We start from the raw sequence: 16,786 nt of genomic DNA on the forward strand, positions 1-16,786 counted from the left end.
CTTGATTTTCATGAGATATGATGACCAGTAATTTTACTTACGAACGTGAGAGTAATTTTTAGGTGGGACTAGTTGAGAACGATGCATCATAGGTGATATTTTTATTTTTTATTTTTAATGTTAATTTGAATGGTGTGAATGTGATGGATCTTACTCGCCTATAATTGGTTAATAAAAAGAGACAAAGGTGAAGGACATTGATGTATCCCTTGTTTGTCTGTCAAATCTTCTATCTTTGATATATGTTTTAAAATCTCATTCTCACCTCACACTTACCTTTCATCTCACAAAAAGCCAAACACCCCCTTCACATGAACAAGTCGTTGGCTTCCCTAAAAAAGAATGCGACTTCAATAACGTTATATGCATTTAGATAAACACTTAAATGCTGACACAGACCTGGGCTGGACTAAGAAGAAAAAGAAGAAGGTTTTTTTTATTTTTATTTTAAAGCACTCTAATTAAAAAGAAGCTCTGTCATGTAATTTTTTTTCCCCATCCACGTGATTTAAAATTTTGAATTTTTTTCCAAAGATGTATTTATGCGTTTGAAATTTTGAATGCATTACTATACACGTATGTATGTCGCGAACTGCAAGTTTTCTAAGTGGCAACATCATCTCTCTTATTTATAAGAAGTTTTGGATTCAAACTCAGACATTAACATATTTGTGTGTAGATGTGTGTGTTTAATTTAATTGAATAAAAAAAATATATGCATGAGGTAGAGTCAATATCTTATTATTATTTTCATATCCTCATTTTATATGCATTTTTTGGGGCAAATATAAGGGTCTGACTGAAAATATCAAATTCTTTCCGCTCAATATTATACATCAAATTTTTATTTTTAAAAAATCTTTAAGATGGAGAATTTTCTTTCTCGTGTATTAAAGTTCAAGTTGAACTTATTTCACCACAAATGTTTGTTTGTTTTTTTTTTTTTTGCTAATTTTTTTAAAAGAAAGTTTAAGTGACAGGCAGGAACAAGGGCCATCATGATCACAATAAAACCCATTGGAGTCACACTTACAAGTTGCAGTATTAACTGAAAATCATAGCTAGCCCAGTGGTCAAGGCTTTGACAGTATGAGCTCATTCCTGGCCCAATACTAATGCCAGCCCATGGCTCAATTAAACAGTGTCTTGACTTGACTCCATTTTAAATTAAATAATTGTTAATATGGACGACGGAGAGACAAAAAACAAAAAAAATTCAAATGATTCGTAAAGGGACAAAACAAAAAATTATTTATAGTCTTAATATGTTGGGATAATAAATTTTAAAATGAAAAAAATTTCACTGAAAACCCTTACACCAAAGATAATAAAAAGAAAACCCCTGAATTTTGTATTGAATTCAAATCAAAATTCTTTAGAAAATGACAAGATTGTCCCCATTAAAAGAGAGAAGAAATTTAACAAGAAAAAATGAACTATATATATATGTAATGTTGGGTAATGAGCAACAGTTTGAAGGGTAATGAGCCAAATACAGTAAAGACACGAATAAGTCATGCTAACATGAAAGCAACACTTATAATTAATTCAATTAATAGGACAATGAATAATAATTTGAAGAATAATAAACCACATATAGTAAGAATACGAGCAAGTCGTACTAATATGAAAGCAACACTAATAATTTAGGTAAGAATGTTGTAAACAAGTTTTATAGGCAATAACCATATATAGTAAGGATACAAATAAGTCATACTAACATAAAAGCAATACTCAAAATTAATTCAAGTAAAAATATTGTAATGAATAAGTGAAGTAAGATAAAGAATAACATTTTGAAGGATGATAGATAACATATAATAAGGACACAAATAACACGTGCTAGAAAATTTTAATGGGAAAAATCTTGTTATCTTCTAAAAATTTTTAATTTCAATTTAGTACTTTATACTTGCAGTAAAGTTTTAAAAATTTAAGTACTCTTTTATTATTTGTGGTCCAAGGATCTTCAATAAAATTTTACCTTTTAAAATAATACAAGTTGCTCATATGGTATAAAAGAAATAAATTATAAAAAAATGTGTTATATACTTTTAATTTGTATTATTACAACAATTTATAAAGTGAAATAAATTGTTAACTATATTTGAGCGTAACTAAGTAACAAATTCTAAAATGAAACAAGTTGTTTGTTTCTGCTTTGTAATTATTAAAAACATTCTTGGACATCGCACAAGAAATAAAAAATAGTTATTTATACCATTGTTATAATTTTTTATTTGTAATCATTTGTACAATTCTATTTCATTTTAAAAACTATTATTTTTTAATAAAATTATTGCTAAAAACATAATGTAAAATTATATATTGACATCATATATATATATATGTAATTAACTAATGGACAGTTCGAATTTTTATAATTTTCAATTATTTTAAATAACACAAAACACAAAATATTATCAATCAAACCATAACATGAACATTGGTTGAACTTAAAAACTAATAGGACATAGTTGTCATGGTGAAATAAAGGATCGGTGGCAATACTAATTGTTACCACCTGTCGTGTGACCCTCACAGAAGTTGCACAGAAAGCAAAAAATTGAGAGAATACAATGTTGAAATCTGTGAATTAAGCTCGACTCGGCCTGATCAATTGGAATCGTCTCTAACTCTTCTCCTGTTATACTTGCTGCAGAAGATGATGATGAATCTATTCCTAAAATCTGTTCATCAAATGACTCATCATAGATCAAGTACACAACAGTCTCTTTCACAGTGAACCTATTCCCAAAATCTGCAATCACCTCCACTTGATCATTTGCATCCAGATTTGATTTGATTTCCTTCCACTCCACTTCTCCAAATGAAGTCACTGTGTCCCGCGTGTATCGCAAAGTAGTTGTCTTTGTATAGTTTATGATCATTAAGCTGACAAGAAATTCAGATGCCTCATTGCCTAAATCACCGCCAAAAGGGTAAAACAAAAAACACATCCCTTTCAAATGACAACCATTGACTTGAGGCACTTTAAACTTTACAGAATCTTGCACACCCTTGAACGTTTGCCCATAGGAATATTTGCAAGTCAATCCCTGCACAATAACATAAGCATAGTCTCTAATTCAACTATATAATACACAAGAAGATATGTTTCTTTTCATAAAAAAAAAATTAAAAATATAGAGAGAGTGGGGGACAAAGAAATAACCTGTGAAAAACTCTCAGGGATAATGACTTGGTCAGTCTTTCCAACTTGAATTAAGAGATACCTCAAGCAATCTTCTGACATTGAGATGTTGGTGCAATTTGTGGCATATGAGGATTCCAACATTCTTGTGACCCCTCTATTTACTTGAGTTTGGATCTCTTCTCCACATTCCAATAGACGATTTTGTTGGTTCGGTAGGCTATCAGGAATTGATGAAAGAGAAGGGATGCAACTATTTAGCATATTCCACAAAATTGAAGATGGCCTGCCCCCATAAGTTGGCATAAGAGATAGAACATTATTTGTTGGGTTCGTCCATGACCAAATGAGAGAAGGAAACACTACACGTGATAATCCTTGATAACCACAAAGAGATATGTATCCAATGCTTTTCAATCTCACTAATGAAAAGGCACTTGAGTTATTGCAGTCTTGTCAGCAATTAGTGTAGTCAATGAACCCATTTGCTCAATATCCTCCTCTAACTTGTCAATCTTCAAACAACCAGAAAGAATGAGAGTTTTCAACTTTTTCAATCTATAAATGCTTCTTGGGAGACCATGAAGGCCAGTGCAATCCTTCAAATTCAGCAAGAGAAGTTCACCAAGATACCCGATAGAGTGATGTATTGTGGACAAACTTGGACAATTTTCAAGAATCAACTTTTCTCAAGATTTGGCAGTCTCAAAAAATCAGGAGTTTGCACCAATGAAGTAGAGAAGCTGAGATCGAGGATTTTCAGCCTCTTCAATACCTGCAAGGAAAGAACATTTGAAGCGGAAATTAGGGAAATCTTTAAAAACAGAATTGATGGACACAAATATGCATGCATGCATGTATCAATTAGCTTTCAAACTTGCTGCCATATATAAAGGATATTGTAAAGCCTAGCATGGGAGCTTCTTGGAAAAACGGCAATTTTATCCAGTTTTGAAAGCTTGAAAACTGGTTTAAGTTCTGGAAAATCTATCCAGAAAGTGTTTTAGATGTAGTAGTTAGAACATTCAGCACTTTAGTTCATAACAAGTTCCTAATAAACGATGTGAAATATCTAGATGAAATTGACGTTCTGAAAACGAGGATGCTTAAGGCCACAATTAACCTCTTCCCTATGTATGTATAGGCAAGTCACAAATTAGCTTACTAATGAACTCTTGAAATAGAACAAACAAATACTTTAGGGAGAATGATAATAAAGTCCCAAAATAGAGAATTTATAACAGATAGATCCTTGACAAAATTTTTTAAAAAATAAGTTAAAAATATTAATTCAAACAACTGCAAATAGGAATTCCAATTGTAAGTTGGGAGTTATATTTAGAATTTAAATGTCTTATTTGCAATTAAAACTTCTAAATTTATAATTATCTGAATCAACATATTTACAATTAATTTTATAGAAAATTTTGTTGTGGATCTAACTGTCATAAATTCATTGTTTTAGAATTTTAATGTCATTCTCCCAATACTCTCTATCGAATAATAATGCTAGCAAAATTACAGATAAATTAAATATGCAATAGAAGCAAGTGAATAGAAGAAAATCCAACAGCTTTATTCAAGAATTGCAAGGAAAGAAGATTCATCCAGAAGTTATGACAAAACCTTTAGATTAAGATTAATCTAAAAGACAGATACTTGAGAAAATCTTATAATAAAAATGAAAATTGGCAGTGAAATATATCAAGAGCATGAATCAACATGTTTAGAGCGACAAGTGTATACAATCAGAAATGATGCCAATTCCAAGTAACATACACACATGTTCCTGGCCCCTCTTTATTCTCCCCGCATCTCTGACCCCATGCATAGCGATAAAATTTAAGGCTAATGCCAAATTAATTAGTACCAATATATACCTGGGGTTCCTCCCACACTTGTCTGAGATTGCTGCCCTTCAACTCAAGAGCAACTAAATTTTCTTGATAAAAGCTTCTAGGGATGCATTTCAAAGAAAACCCATGCCAACAAAGCCATTTAAGATCTCTACTAATGTGTTTATAGTCTCCTTCAAGTTGCACGTTGCCAAGACAAAGCAATCTGAGTCTCTCCATCCTTTGAAATGCTTTTGTATAAAAATTATCTTTCCCATCAATTTGTGAGAACTTCAATGCAAGTCCCTCTACATCAATAACTTTTTTCCCCTACGAATCAAGAGTATAAAAATTAAAATGTGCACCATTGCTTTTTTATTAATTGAAATGAAACATGTAAGCCTGTGTCACAAGCAAGCTTTTAGCACGAGCAAGCGACTAAATTTAGTTTTTTTTTTAATGACACATTAAGTTGATAACATGCGCTTGAGAGGTGAATCACAATAAAAAAAAAAAAGATAAAAGTCCTTACAGTGTATTTTGACAATACATTCACAGCTTCCTTATGAGACCATAACCTACTTCGCTTCTCAAGCTTTTTGGGAAACTCTTCACGAGTTATTTCCCTTCCCATATCCCGCAGCAAATCATGCATTCCAATCCTATTTTTCTCATCAACGGTAAGAAGACTTCGCTCTTCAAGGACACTTATTCCAATATTTGCAAAATATCCGCAGTCATTTAATATGAGTGTGACATCATTTTTGTCCATCCCAATAAGAAAGCAAGATATATCAAGGAATATTTCTTTCTCTGTATCTTCACTTAAGCCATCGTAGCTTATTTTTAACTTCTTGTATATGTCATTGTTGGGAATTTCCTTTAGCTTTTCCAATACACTCTCCCAGTCTGACACTTTCCTTTGAAACAAATAGGAGCCAAGGACTTCAAGAGCTAGCGGCAAACCTCCAGAATAAGCAACTATACTTGTGGAAAGCTGATTGAATTCTTCTCCAGGAGATGGTTCCTTAAATGCATGCCAACTTAAAAGCTCAAGAGATTCACTTTTGCTCAAATGCTTCATTCTATATACAAGATCTACTTCAATGACACTAAGGAGATGTTCATCTCTAGTTGTGATGATTATTTTACTTTTTGGATGAAACCAGTCACGACTTCCAGCTAGATATGTTCATCAAGCACAAGAAGTGCTTTGTTATGGCCAAGTCTATCCTTCAATGTGATTCTTCCTGATTCAATGTTATTTATCTTCATTTTTGTTGTTTCGCAAATTTCACAAAGAAGTTGGTTTTGTAAAGACACCGGGCCATTAGCTTGGTCCCAAACTTCTCTGATCTTTGAAAGGTAACTTCTACTCTTAAAGTTGCGACCAATTTTATTATAAATGGCTTTGGCAATAGTTGATTTGCCTATGCCACCCATCCCCCAAAACCCTACTATGATAACATCTTCTGATTGGTTGTTTTGAAGTGTTGTGATCATTTCTTGCACGCGGTCATCCACTCCTACTGGGTGGTCTGCCACAAACAAGTCACTTTCTTGTCTAATATGTCACAAACATTTTCAACAACTTTTTTGACATCTTCACTCTCGTTCCTAAGAATCATATAAACATCAAATGAGCATTGGATATATAAACACATTTACAAATAAAGTCAAGATGATAGCTATTGGTGTTTAGAGGAGGAAATATTATGAACAAAACTGTACATCAAAGAGACAGGACCTAGCTAGCGGCGGCTATTATGAGATAATATATTGAAACACTCATTATTCAACTGCAAAACACAAACATTTAGTTCACTTGAGCACATTAAATTATATGAATCAATATCACTTATTTATAGGATTTAAAATGAGGAAGGGAAAGATGGAAGAAAAAGGAGGGAGAGACAATCAGAATCGAGGAGAAATATGAGAGAAGGAAATTTTAGACCGATAATTTCATTCAATGATAAGGCATACAAACAAGAGGTTTTGGGGCGTATTTGTAAATCCCTAAACCTATCCTTAATTAATTAAAACACATTTCAATAAAGTAGACTTCAATATAAAATAATCTGAAATAATCACATTTATTAAAAAGATTATAGGATATTAATCAAAGATAATGAATTTTTTTCCCAAATCTTTGCATGTTGTTCGAATCTTCAAATATTTGTCAAATGATCAAATATTCTTCAAAATTTTAATTTCCACTACTACAAAAATCTGGACATAAGGTGCAACAAAAAATGACAACTACAAAAATACGTCATATAATGGTGAGGTAGGTGATGATTAAATTATAAATGATCGGTGTTTAAAACACCTGTTATTTATTTTAATATAATATATGGGTTTTTAAAAGGTCCGTCATATAACATTTCAGTTTTTGTGATTTAAAAAAAATTTAAACTTTAAATGACAGGTGAACACGGTCATTTATGAGAGAATAACTCATTTATTCTCTTTTAAAACTCTATTTAAGTTTCATTTTTGTTATTGTGCCTCATAGTCTCCTTTCTTCTCTTCTCTACTTGCACACAAAATTGAAAAAACTCCCACAAAATGTCTCCATTGTTGTCATTGACCATCGTGCTTTTCTCTAAAGTAAAGCTGCCACCACCTATGTTGTAGTTTGTTGTCATTCATCGTCTTAGGTTCTTCCTCTTTGGATTTCAATCCTTTTTGGTTCAATGTGTGTTTTCTTCCTTTTCTTTCAATATCTTTTGATCTCTTGGTTGTGAAAATGATTTATTAATTGTTTTGAATACTTTTGTTGATTGATTTTTCTTGTTTAACTTTTTGCTCATTTGTTGCTTGATTTTGGTATTGTGGGTTGTCAAAAATTGATAAAGATTGTTATGTTCTTCACTTGAGAATGCTAATAGATGATATGAGTAGCTTTAGGATGATTGTAAGGATGAAAATGAGTGAATAAAATAGATATTCATAATGATTGTTTTTTTTCTCCAAATTTTTAATTTTTAATTTAAATTATATCTTTGTTTGATCAAAGTGGTTTTATCGTTATAAACTACATATTGAAATGTACAAGTTTCATTATAATTGGCAAGGTATGTAAAATCGGACTGGTCATTGAACCGGTCACGACACTGGATCACAGGTTAGTGGTTCAACCGGAGGTTGAACCGGTGACAAATCGATCATGATTAAAATAATACAATTCAAAATAAAAAGATATTAATTATAAAAAAGTAAATCAAATCCAACCACTCAAAAGTTCAACAATAATAAAATACAACACTTCAAATATCAATCCTTATTCCTTACAATTACAACCCTTTAATCATTAAAAAGTCTAAAACTAATATTCACCATGGTCATTTCATTTCTTCAAGGCAGGGCTTGAAAAAAAAAGCCCCCAAAATGACGTCGTTTTGGGATTTTAGCCTGAAAAAAAATCAACTCAGTTAACCCAGTCAACCCATCGGGTTGGCCGGGTTATACCAGGTTGAACCCGAGTTGATCGGATTAAATCGGGTCAGTCTCACACTGGTTTAGTCATAAACCCAGATTGGAGAAAGGATCAGGTCGCCGGGTTCCAGGTTGACCCAGCTGGTCCGGTCCGGGTTTCCAAACCATGATAATAGGAATTGATTTGAGTTACCAAAATTGACCACCTCTAAAAATTATTGCTATTTTGTGAAAATTTTGTTGCTGTTGGAATTGTATATGGTTGAAGTTTGTTTATTGAGATAAGATGACAGGTTTAAAAGAGAGTTTGAGCTTGAAGAATACTTTTTCTATGCCATTGTGCTGTGAAATTTTTATTGACGGTTGAAAAAATGTGTGAATGCTCATGCATGTAATGCATAATTCATTAATTACTCTATGTTATATGTAGAGTAATCATTTTTTTTATCATTGTATCATTCATTTCCTTTCTATATACGTAAGTCACTGATGATCACATTTCCTCGTATGAAAATTTTTCTAGGTTAAAGTTATAGATAAAGAATAGATAGTGTGAAAGAGTTTACAAAATTTCCTCGAGTACATAAAAACACCCTAGAAGAATAGTTTGTTTTTGGGTAAGATATGATTTTTAAAGCAGATTATTGCATCTAAGTTAGAAGACCTAATTAAAAAAAAATATAAAAATGACAGTTATTTATATAACTATAATTTATTTAAGAATAAATGCCGTGTAAATTATTTACTCATCATTTATAAAGATAATAAATGAGGGGTGAATCATTCACATGTCATTTATTCTTTCCTGCATTACATGAAACACGAAAAAATATATTTTAAATGATAGTTATATAATCATAATTTATTGGAGGACTTAAAATGAAGGACAAATAAATGACGATTAATAACCATTATTTATAGGTAAAAATAACATCATTTATGCCTAATTTTACAGTAGTGTTTTCTATTTCTTCCTAATTATTGATTAAGGTCTTGATCCCATTGTCATATATATATATATATATATATAAATTTGAATGAAAGCCATTAGGCATTGGAACAGTGATTGCTTAATTATTTCCGGCTTGATAAAAAAAGCCTTCGTTTTACCATAAGAAGTTGATTCACAGTTTCACACACACATGGTTAATTAGTTGCAACATATTCCCTCCGTTTAAAAATGTAAGGCATTTTTAATAAAATCTTACCCTAGATAAATAATTACCTACTTTTAAACTGATCCTATCTTTCGACATTTACCTTTATTAAACACCTACAATAAATATAAAGTCATTACCAATAGGGGCACCTTTAAAAAAAGAAATGATTATACCTCGAAAGATTAAAAATGAAATATTTGAACATCCAACTCTTTAAAAAAATACCTTACATTTTTAAATGAAGGGAGTAATAAATTTAGAAGTAAAACATAAAATTACTTAGAATGAAGCATTAATGATTGCGAATATATCATGAGTAGCTTAGATGATTTTTATAATAGTGTTAAATTGAAAATGTTCATATAAAAGTTTTTAATTAGAGGCAACTAATATTTTTAACTTTTGATTCGCGTAATATTCTCTTAAAAATTTAAAAAATAATACAATATTACCTTTTAATAATGCGGCAAATGATATGCCATGTGTCCGAATAACATATATTTGACTGCCTCAAAATTAAAAGCAGGTAAAGATTGAAAAAGTACCTGGAACCAAGCACGACAAATCCAGCAATGCCCCCAGCACTAAGAAGGGCTCTCCTCCACTTGTCAACTTGATCTTTTGGTGGTGAAATTCTTTGTATAAGATTTTCGAATGCTTCTCCAAATTGATTGCGAATTTCTGATGGACCCACACCATAGAACACTGGAAGAACACCTGATCATTTGATCTATGATGCTCCATGATCATTGACAGTTCCTCTAAACACCATTTAGATTCAACATATCCTCTAGAGAAGATGATGATTGCGATTTTTGAGCTTCCAATTGCTCGCAACAGTTTCCATCGAAATATGATTTCCTCTAGGAAGCTCAACATCATCCTTGAAAACGACAATACCAGCATTACATAGAGCTGAATAAAGATGTGAAGTAAAAGTTGCTCGAGTGTCTTCCCCTCTAAAACTCAAGAACACCTCGTACCTATGACCTGAATGCTATATTTCAAAAATACAGAATATCAAAAAATCAAATTGCTATTTAAATTAGTATAGTACAAAATAAAATCAAAATATTACGACATGAAAATTTTTATTATTTAGAATTATGAAATTTCAAATATTATGTACAGTAATATTAATTATCACTTTTTTTAATAAGGAGTAGGCGTCATATTAATTACCACTGCTACATGCGTGTTTGATAATATGTAGGAAGCACGTGCAATCTCACAAAACCATAACCTACCTCGATTTTGAAGCGCGTTTGTTGCACTTTCACGTATTATTCGTATTCCCATGTGCTGCAACAAATTATGCACTCTAAGCTTGTTGTTCTCATCAATAGTTACAAGGCTTCGATCCACTAGACCCCTTATCCTGATGCTAGCATTACATCCAGGGCCATCCAACTTTTGTATGGCATCATTCACGTCCTCCCCAACATAAAACAAAACTATATCTAGAAATATTTCCTTTTCTTTAACATCTAACAAGTCAAAGCTAACCTTCAAAGGTCCATATATTTCCTCTCGGAGATATGTGAATAGTCGCATACTCCTTTCGGTCTCATTTATAAGTCCAATTTTAGAAGATATATTTGATCTCATTTATAAGTCACGGTGCGTCTTTTAAGGTAATATTTGAGAGGTATTTCCAAAATTATCCTTCATGAGAGAGAGAAAGTAATAGGACATTACTTTTTAGATTTGTTATATAGGGGCATGTTTAGAATTTTACTTACTTTTATTCTTTGTACTTTTATTGTATTGGTATTGATAAAGTTGGTAGAAAATGACTTATAAATAGGACCGGAGGGAGTACATGCGTAATCCCATTCTGGCCGTCTCCGCCCCGACAGAAAACTGCCAAAGACCTGAAGAGCTAGTGGCAGTCCCTCAGAAAAAGAAACTATTTCTCTAGAAAGTTTGATGAATGCTTCTGGACTCTCTCCTCTAAATGCACGCCTATTGAAAAGTTCAGTGGACTCAGTATTGCTCAAAAGTTTCATGGTATAGAGATGGTCCACTTGAAAGGCCTGAAGTAGATGTAAATCTCTAGTTGTAATAATTATTCTACTCCCTTCGCCAAACCATTCAGGACTTGCACATATAGTATTTAGTCGCTCCAAGTGATTCACATCATCAAGCACAAAAAGTACCTTCTTATGGCTAAATATTTTCTTTAACTCGAGGAGTCCTGATTCAATGCTATCTATTCTCCGATCTGGTGCTCTACATATATCTGAAATAAGGCTTCTTTGTAAAGAAACTTCGCCGACCCTTTCCCATTTTTCCCTCAAATTTTCAAGAAAACATTGAATGTCGAATCGGGCAGAAATGCAGTTATAAATGACTTTAGCAAGAGTTGTTTTGCCAATACCCCCCATTCCCATATCCCTATGGAGACAACATCTTTTGATTGATGGTCATGAAGCATTCTAATCACTTCTTGCACTTGAGAACGAACTCCAACTAGGCCCTCTGTGATCAACGTACCCGTGTCTTTCATGTCCAACATAAAACGAACATGCATGACAATATTCTCAATATTCTCACTTTCATCCTGCGAATTATAAAGAAGAATAGCAGAAAAGAAAGCATTGATTAATTAAGCATGACTACAAACAAAGCAGATAATGGTATCGAGAGTAACACACACAAGTATAAATTACCTGGAATTGGAATTAGGTACAACAAACTTAACCATGCGTCCAGCTTCACTGAGAGCTGTCCTCCACCTCAACACTTGATCTTCGGTGGGTGAAATTCTTTGTATAAGATTTTGAAACTCTTTCCCAAAATTGGATTCTTGATTACCAACATCGGATGGATCCACGCCATAGAATATGGTCAGAACCAAGTGATCGCGCTGTGCTCTGTGAAAGTCCATGACTTTTGCGACCTCTTCGAGGGACCTTCTGGAACTAGCATAGTGTTCGGAGAAGATGATGATTGAAAATCCAGAACCTTCAATCATGCTTCACATCGGTTCCATTGAGATTTCATTTTCACTGTCAGTATCATCTTTGATAACGGAAATTCCAGCATTCCTTAGAGATGAACAGAGACGGGAAGGGAAAGATTCTTGAGTGTCTTCGCCCCTCATAAAACTCATGAACACTTCATGTTCATTGCCTAAACCTTAAATTACACGAGCACATACAGGTTAACATTTATCACGTGAATTAAAGAATCATAAATATTTTTTTGGTAAACATATTGAAAAGCAAAATATCATTCATTGGTCATCCCCAAAAAAACAATAGATGTGATTTTTTTTTTCCTTTTTTCCCCCTTTATTTTCTCTTTCTTTACTCTCCCACGGAACTCCGCTAGAGAAGCGTCTCTGCAGTTCATTAAAAGACGCATTGACATATCATTTTGTCTCTTACTGCAAAATAAAAATTTTATCCGATCCCCTTTTAGCCAAATCTTATGTTTCTTTCTTTGAATTACAAGGAGAATCAAAACTCAAAACTAAATCTAATCAGACAATCTTTTTTCATCATCCACCACCTATACACAAAAAAGTGATGGTTGATAATATTGTGTTTCTTTTAGATTTGCATTTGGGGCACCGTATGCTCATACTCCTCACCTCTATTTTAATTAAATTAATCCCTACCATTAATTTAAGTTAATTTGTAAATATTTTTAATATTATATTTATTAATATAAAAATTTAAATTTTAATAAATCTATTCATTATTAACTTGACTAATACAGATTTAATTTTAAAATTTAATTTAATATTAAAATTTTTTATAATTTTATAATTTGACTATCTAGATTAATGTTGAATAATTTTGATATAATTTAGATGACCTATATTAAAAAGTTTATAAATTTTATAAATTAATCAATTAAATATATTCTAAATAGTTTAGAGTTAATATTAAAATTTTTTTATATTTTTTATTTTAATAAATATAATATTAAAAATATTTAAAAATTAATTTAAATGAACAACAGAGATTAATTTAAATTGAAATGGAGTCCTGGCCTGACGGGCACTTGGTGCTAAATGCAGACGCGTTTCTTTTTCCCCTTTCAAGGACCATGTTCTTTATTAAAAGTTCCTAGGATTTTTTGTTCTTTAGTGTAATTAAAGATCTTACAAGACAAACAATTTTCAAAATCAACAATTAGAATATAATTTTTATTAATGATCAAATAAGGAATAAAATGAAACGAAAATTGAAGCATGTAAAATTTTAAAATGGAGTAGATTTTACATGAGCATGGGATATGAATATGTTGGCGCTGATCTGAAAGTGAAAGGATAAATGGCTACCTTGATGGTTCACAGGCTCATTCAACAGATCCATGGAATCTTCACTTCGTATCTGTTTCTGAAGAAGAAGAAAAAGAATCCGTTAAAAGTGGAGTAGCTAGTAGCATCAAGATCTATAAACCAAAATAGAGATATGGGGAAAAAGGGAAATAAAGAAAGAAACGAAGAAAAATAGTGTAGATCGTGCGGAAAGTTACCTGGGAATTGCTGGGTTATTGGTGACAGAGAGACGATCACGAACCTAGTTTATGATAAAGATCAGAGAAGAGAAAGAGATTTATATATGAGGCTTTTGCTGCTTCTATATACTGATCACGAAGGTCTGGTGAAGGAAAGAACGGCTTATCAGGGGAGTGGATGGAAGAAATTAAACATCGATACTCTTCAGATCGGCTTACAAAGTACCTATCAGAACAGAAACGTGTTGCATAACATAGAATTGATCAAAACAGAGGTACTTATGGCGCGGGGAGGCTTTGGTAAAGGTAGCTACCAGGAAGGTAAAGAGAAAACCAAACAGCGTGGAAAACGAGGAAAAAGGCAGTATAATGCAGGCATTTATCAATATCAATATTATCAATATATTATTAAATTTTTTTTCATTAAAATATCTCTTGTAAACAGTAATGACTTAGTGATATTATTGCATAATAACATTAAAATTAATAAAAATTAAATTTTACAATAAAATATAACTTAAATCGTTTTTTTAAAAGTTAATAAAATAATTATTTAAATTATGACTATGAGAAAGGTAAATATTGAAGGAATTTTTTTATGATGAAATTAATTAAAAAACTAAATTAGAATTAAATAAAAAAATTCAACAAAAATTATCAAAACAAGCAACACAATTAATCACAATTCAATCATTTAAATTTAATCTCTTTCATTCACAAATTAAATTAATTTTATTTAATTTTATTATATATGTCTCAAATTATCATTCAAGAATTAAACAAAAAATGAAGTTATAAATTAATTGAAATCTCTCTTAATCCACAACCTAACAACAGTTTTATGTTAACCACACAGAAACAAAGCATGAGTAATTACTCAAGCCAAACCACATTACTTTTAAGTTATTATATCAATTAATTATAATAAGTAAACCTCAAATAAAATTTATAACTCAAATATTATACAATGAAGCTATTCTAATAAATAATATTAATTAAAGTATAAAATTAAGATGTAAAAAGAAGAAGAATAAATTAAAATAAAGTTAAAATAATTTTTTAAAATATTTAAAAAAAATTATGGCAATGACATATGCTAATACTACGTCTTTTTTTTTTTTTGTCTCTTCCCAAAAAACCCTAACACTCCTTGAGCAGTCTTAACACTAATTCAACTCCCATCTTTCTTTCTTATTTCTTCATTGGCATGCTTTCACTTGATTTCCTCCATTTTCCACTCATCTTCTCCTCTAACTATCAAAACAGATGGCTATTAAGTAGTTACATCTACAACTCAACTAATACAACCTTTCACTTATGAAAGTTATCGAATTAAGACAAACCCACTCACTTGTAATCCATGATTTCCTCTAATACTAATAACCATAGGGTGTCATACCATTAATCTAGTCTATTCATGAACTAGTGATGATTACTTAAGTTTAAGTCGTTCAAAGAATAAGTGGACAATCCCGAATCAATTATGGGATAATAGCTAGCTCTCGATTTCAACAGTCAATGCCAAAGCAAGCTTTCAATTCCAACTTTAAGTTGCTATTACTATATAAATTTATCAACCTACCCTCTCCTTATAGGCAAAGTCTAAAAACCAAAAACACACTAACACTTGTAAATGTTTTAATTTCAACAATTTCATTTTGTCAAAGATTTTTTGAAATTATGTTTGTGACTCCAAAATTCTTAGAAAAAAATTTCGCACCCAAAATTTTAATTTTGGTCCCCAAATTTCTAAAATTGCTTGATTCGTCTTTGGTTGGTAATTAAGGAAACTGGGTGAATAATTTTTTTTAAAAAAAATATGGTCAAGCACTCAAGATGTTTATATATATATATATAGATATATATTTTAAATAAAGCAAGATGAGAAAGTTCTTTTCATCGTAAAGAAAAAATTATAAAGCTAGTATCTTTAAGAAATTAAAGTATCAACCTTAGCTTTAACTTTTTTTATTGTTCACGCTTAAAAAGCAAATCACGCGCGAACAAGAGCATCCGAATCCTCAAGTTGGTTGGGCATCTTCCATGAATTTAGAATGAAATTTTACTTCAAGTATTTAGAATTTCAAAAATGAAATTAACACCCACTGCCCATTAAACTCTTCTCTGAATCACAAACAACATTTTTTTTCCTCCCTTTCTAAACAAAAATTTAGGAGTTAGATAAGTTTGTCATCTTAATAAGGAAGATCCATAAATCAATAAATTTGACTGAATATTCTTTATCCCGACTATATTTTTATTTTTTAATTATTTTATTAACAAATTATAATTTCACATTTTTCTCTAAGAAAGAAGGGGACTCAGGTTTTTGAAAACATGACAGCGAATTCGAGCATCACCACTTGCCCCCACCCATCCACTCTCTCTCTCATGTCGTGCTTTGAAAGCAGTTAGAATAGAAAAAGTAAGAAGAAAAAAGTAAGGGAAAATTCGAGCGAAATGATATTTTCTCCTGCTTAGCTCCATTTAGCTTCTCTCCACTTCCTCTCACTTATTATCTCAACCCTTAAATTAAATTTTTAATGATTAGAAATTAGATTATATAAAATTATTATTAAAATATAAATTATGAAAAATAAAATAATAAATTTAACATGTAACAAGTTTTATCTAAACTATAATTCAAGATTTAAGATTGTAATTAAAAATAAAAATATTAAATTTTATAAATATTAAATTTTAACAATTTAAAAATTGATGAT

At 31.1% G+C, this 16,786-nt stretch overlaps 1 pseudogene; it reads right to left on the reverse strand.

Annotated features, from left to right (window-relative positions):
- Nucleotides 1-2,464: 2,464 nt before the first annotated feature.
- LOC129300491 (disease resistance protein RUN1-like) lies at nt 2,465-14,389 on the reverse strand (annotated as a pseudogene).
- Between the last annotated feature and the right edge of the window lie 2,397 nt (nt 14,390-16,786).

The sequence above is a fragment of the Prosopis cineraria genome, unplaced genomic scaffold (genome assembly GCF_029017545.1).
Source record: "Prosopis cineraria cultivar Desert tree isolate PC_DT_omini unplaced genomic scaffold, ASM2901754v1 PC1617, whole genome shotgun sequence".
NCBI lineage: Eukaryota > Viridiplantae > Streptophyta > Magnoliopsida > Fabales > Fabaceae > Prosopis > Prosopis cineraria.